A 6,000-nucleotide genomic window follows, 5' to 3' on the forward strand; every position below is an offset into this window, starting at 1 on the left:
TTTTCATACCATTTACTTTGCCACTAGGAAGACACAAGAATGGCAGAGGAAGAGGTGGGCATACAGCTCTCTCCGCTTCACATACAGGTAAGCAAAGTTGACCAGTGAGGCAGGAAATCACCAGCTGCATTTTGCAGCCAGGACTCCCGCTCCTCAGCCTTGAGTCCTCACAGAGCTCCCTTGAGTGGTGTGCTTCCCCCACAGCTCAGCTGAGATATAAGACTTCATTTGCTCAGTCTTGTCCCTGGAGCAGACAAACAGCCCCAGTGCTGGTCCTTCACCAGCCAGCACATGCTACAGTCATGAAACAGACCCAAATGTGCCTTGTCTGGGTACATCTTCATTGTTCAAAAATTAAAACGTGCCACAGTAAAAAATAGTATTGTCTCCTCAACATCCATACACAGTTCAAGAACATTAAAACTATTCCAGCCTCCTCATCTGTTCCCTTCTGGGAACAGAAATAAATGAGGTTTACATTAGATTATGTCTGACTAGTGTCATTGCCAAAGGTTTGGAGACTAAAAGTGCCTAGCAAAGCTAAAGTGTATTATGATACTCCATAGAGAAGTGAGGTTTTCTCAAGGTCTCTACTGCCTCTTTCCGTTTATCTCACACTTACCTTAAATATAACATGAGCTGAAGGAACTCTGCACCTCCCACAAGGCACTCAATATGTGAAACCATGATGCCCGTAGACAGTCTGCACCTAAACCACACGTGAGTTTACAGAGCAAAATCAATGCTTTATGCCCTGAAGCAATTCTGTAAGCCAGGGGAGACTTTGGAAAATTAGAATAATAAGCTGTCTGTGAGTAGCTCCAGCTACATTTGTACACTGGCTCTAAGAATTTGGGGGTTTGCATGCAGACACCATTTTATGACACCTGGGAGGAAAAAGTGAATTCTAAGCTTGCCATTTATAGGGTTCCAAACATATATAAGATTTAGCAGCAATACTTGATTTAAGTCCAATTTATTTGGGATTTGAATTAATTATTATTTTGAAAAAGACAACTGAATGTCAGGGAGCAGCACTACAAGATGAATAGAAATGCATTTATAGATTAGGGTTAGAAGGAAAGTAGTTTTCTTATGAGATTTTGTGGGGGAAAAAGTTACTCTGTATATTTACAAAAGGAAAAATGGGACAGGAGAATGGTATCTTTTGGCTAATTGAAGCATACATCCAGGAAATTGAAAAGAACTAAAAGATGTTCAGCATCTTAAACAAACAAAGCAATACGTTTTCCATGTTACTAGTCTATAAAACAAAAAGCAGGCACAAAAATGAACTCAGAAGCTGCACTGCTCCATGATGGTCTGCACGGGGTTGAAAGTGCTGAATGGAAGTTTAAAGTGATAGAGAATGTAAAATAGAGGGGAGAAGGGAAAATGAGAGGAGAAAGGAGGGAAACTCCCAGTAACTGAGAAAAGACTTCCTAATAACTCACACACACACACACTTTCCTCACCTAGACTATGAGCTGCTTTCAGCTGATACAGCCACAGTCGTGCTTTCATCTCAGTTGTCACTGATCTGAGGCTTTTTATCCACTGTCAGATGGCACATGCCATGTGTCAGACAATGGGTTTTTTTAGATTCAATTAAAACAAACTTGAGTCCATCCAAGAGGCATCCTGTCCCAGCTGCACTTCTGCTCTGTTGTACACTCTGTTCCAACCCTACTGGAGACAATAAAAGGACAGAGGTTGGAAAGATACACTCTTTTTTAATTAAAATCATTTGTATCATGTAAAATACTCAGGACAGAAGCAAGAGGAGTTTATAAATATCAGCTGAAATCAGCCTCACAGAGCAAGAGCCAATATTTGCATTTGTATTGCTTAACATTGTTTAGGTTGGAAATTATAGCAGTTTTCTGATTAACTACCTGCAGGCATGCACCAGTCTGACCTTTTGCATGCTAAATTGCATGCACTAAATTAAATTTTCCTCTCTCTCTTACTGAGATAAACAAGGCCAGTTACATGACTCAGGCTGCCCTTTTCCTCCTGTCATTCCATATGCAAAGTCAATCCTAGCTAGTTAATCCTCTAATTTAAGAGCAGACTTCTGTATTTTTGTAAGTGATTAGAAGGATTTTGTTTCTTTTAAGCCTTTGTGGATCAATAATTTTTACTCAGAAATAAGAGCTAGAAGCATCAAAATAACATAAGTTTCCTAATAACAGGTTTGCATGAGTACTTCAGAGGGAGTTGAATGAGCAACGTTCATTACTAACTCCTTATAAATTTGATGAAACAATATCATCAGCAGCAATGGTTGATTAGCATACTTCTCCAGAGAACATGAGAGCAAAAAATAAGAGAGGAGAAAATACCACATTCAGCAGGTGATAAGTTGTCCTATTTTATAGATAATAGATTACAAACTCTTACATCAACTCTACCTATTCACAGTTTCAAATACTAGAAACTAATTTGAGGAATATTTAAATTACATCATTACTCAAACATTCCAATTATATACTCAATTGAAATTATTCTCCAGCAAATCATAAGGAAATGTAATCAATTTTCAGACTGCATTGTTGAATTTACGTAGATGAAGATTATGCGGAAAGTAACAGGCCAGGCTGTGGAGGAAAATAAAAATCTGTCCTTTTACTCAGTGGAAACTAGGAAAGATTTGTATAATTCTAAGATATGCTCTACTTTATTATGTAGTGAACTAAGAAAATTTAGTTGCTACACTAAAACTGAGAAAGGGACTTGATGCTTTGTATCTTTGATTACATCACCTCACAGAGGAAATACTTTGCTTGTCTGTGCAAAGGCAATTTCAGACCCCGGTTTCTTTGAATACGTAGAATATGCAGCAGTTGTAATCTGCCAATAGAGCACATTGTGTCTGAGGTTGTGCAATGAAAGCTTATGTTCTGTGCCATAACATGGATCAAAGAAACCCCAGGTCTCTGTTCAGTCCAGCCATGCACAATTCAGCAGCAAAAGGTACACTGTTGTCAGCTGTAGTTGTGACTGGCTAAGCCTCGGTTAACTGCAGAGATGTACCAACAGTTTTCAAAGCCTTGTAGTCAGAACAAAACTTTAGAAGAAAAAACCTTTAACGGAGACTCCATGTTGCATAAATCAATCAGCTCAGAATCTTTCAAAACTTTTGATAGAATGGATTCTTCTGGAAAAATGGTTTACAAACACTATTCACTATCACTCTGATGAACTCTTGTTGCAAACACATCTATCCTCTCTTTTATAATAACACATAAAACAACATTATGCTTGCAGATTACCATAGCTCTTTTCACAGAGAAGTGGTGATTGGAAAGCATTTATGTGTTTGCTGATGTTTTGATAAAGTTTTGGGGTTTTTTTTCTAATTTCTAGTCAAATATTTTGTCTTTTTATAAAAAAAAAGGATTGAGGTAGCCTAACATTACCCTGCACTTCATCCACCTCTTCCACACAGGTTCTCTCAGTGAGAAAAAGAACAAGAGCCAGCATGATGTCACTAAATATCTCTCCTTTAGCCATAAACCACAATTTGAAAATTTCAGCTCTGCTTACCTGATATAAACAAAAGCAGATGGCAAATCATATATTTACCATGTCTGCATTAGGATTTATAGGACATAACTATTTGGTTATATCAGTTACTATTAAATTTTACTGGCTCTCTATATTAGTATGTATCTGTGGGGTAAAAAGCATTCTAAACTGATCAAAAGAAACCAATTATCATGCAAGAGGATGTTTTTAACTACAAGAGTATTTCCCATTTGTTACATGGACCCTCTGCCGTTCATTGAAGAACTAATGGCATATACAATCAATTCCTTATTGAGTTAAGGTGTATAGGCATAAATCTTCCTGATCCCTGAAGTGCCACCTATACAGAGGTACTGTTTTGGTCTGTATAGTTTTGCAAAGACATCCCAAATGTACCTGCTGTAGGAAAATAAACTATTTTTCTTAATTTGACAAATCTGAGAACAAAGCCAAATAAAAGGGCCATATTCTAACCATACTGCACAAAGCCCAGCTATCTTGAATACGAGTTGCACCTGCTCATCCTAGAAAATGGTTTGAACCAAGAATTTACTGCTTTATTATCATAGCCAAGCTAGGTTGTGTAGAGACCGTGAAGTCAGAGATAAATGATTCATCTCTCTGTTTAACAAGTTATTCTCAAAAGGAATAAAAGGTAATGAGTTGATCTGTGTTTAGTTGTCCCACTACAGTATATGTTCATAAATATGCCTTTTCATTAACCAGTGTACATTGAGAGATATACTTCATTTATTGTATATAAACATACATGACATTTGTATCAGCCATGGGTGCCCATAGGTACCACGATGCACAAAGAGCAACAAAACCAAAACCCAGACACTGTGTACTATATTGTAAAACAGGCAAAGCAAATTTCTAGAAGGTATCAGTACTGAAAATATAAAAGAAGATGCATTTCTCAACATTGTATCCCATGAGCTCAAGTTCAAAGATTCCATAAAACAGACCATGCTGGGCCTTGTAAGCATTAGGTGAAGGGACCAGAAGGGAAAGGGACTAACCACACCTCTATGAAAATAATTTTGAAAGGTAAATAATTTAAGCAAACTGATGGCAATCATCATAGTTGTGAGAAAGAGACAAGATTAACTTGGGAAATTGTCCTAAATACCCATCATCATTTGTTCAGTCCATAGCTGTGTTATTGTTATAGTTTCACATCATTCTTCTTTTCTGTTATAAAAAGACACAATGAAATCCATGTCTTCTAACTTATCATTTACAATTTTGTACGGATCTTTACTAGATCCATATACCAGAATCATACTGAGCAAAGCTCTTTGACTGTCTTTGACTTGTTTTCACAAATATCTGTAGGTACATGTGTATATGTGTGCACTAAATAAAGCCATAGACAATATGGCTCTATAATCTGTATAATTGCATCTATTGTGTATGTACATATAGTGCATTAAATTTGAATTCTGCTGTCAAATGTTTTGCAATATCCTAATTTCAGTTTGTAAACATTAAAGGAGTATTTGGTTCTATAAAACAAGATAACAGAAAATTAAAGAGGTAATTAAATAAATAGTAAGATAAAAAATTTCCCTATATATTCTGGTTGCATTAGTCCTGTAATATGTTATAGCAATATGGTACATATTTTTCTGCCTGTAGGGTATATCTAAACTGCTTCTAGTACTCAAAAAGAATCCTGTCAGGGGCCTGGGGCACATGGTTATCCCAGGAACCACCCAGGAGTAGTCTTTGAGTGAGTAAGAGAAACACATAGATCTTCACATTGAGACAGGATACACACGTTTTTCAATTCCAGACCTCTCCTCCCACTGCTCTTCACATATGCTTGCACTTCTGACCTGTACCTCCAGCAGTGTGTGTGGAATTTGTACTGTATGCCACAATGTGACTGTGTTACTTGTTATTGTGTTTCCTAAAAAGGTTATTGCCTGGTACATCTCTTTTCTTCTTTCTTTTCTTTTCTTTTCTTTTCTTTTCTTTTCTTTTCTTTTCTTTTCTTTTCTTTTCTTTTCTTTTCTTTTCTTTTCTTTTCTTTTCTTTTCTTTTCTTCTCTTTTCTTTTCTTTTCTTTTCTTTTCTTTTCTTTTCTTTTCTTTTCTTTTCTTTTCTTTTCTTTTCTTTTCTTTTCTTTTCTTTTCTTTTCTTTTCTTTTCTTTTCTTTTCTTTTCTTTTCTTTTCTTTTCTTTTCCTTTTCTTTCCTTTTTCTTTTCTTTTCCTTTTCTTTCCTTTTTCTTTTCCTTTTTCTTTTCCTTTCTTTTCTTTTTCCCTTCCCTTTTTTTTTGTGACATTGTATCCTTTTACAATGGAAATAAATTATTACTCTTGGGTTCTGTTTCACTTAGGCTTTGTTAATTAGCCACAGGTGGGGCAAGCATAATTTCACATCAGCCTCAAGGACCCCAGGTTGAAAGTCAAGTGAGCTTCAGCCTCTTGAGTAATATCTTGACTACTTGATAGCTTCAGC

The sequence above is a fragment of the Manacus candei genome, unplaced genomic scaffold (assembly GCF_025592945.1).
Source record: "Manacus candei isolate 608988 ecotype Guabito, Panama unplaced genomic scaffold, ASM2559294v1 h1tg000049l, whole genome shotgun sequence".
NCBI lineage: Eukaryota > Metazoa > Chordata > Aves > Passeriformes > Pipridae > Manacus > Manacus candei.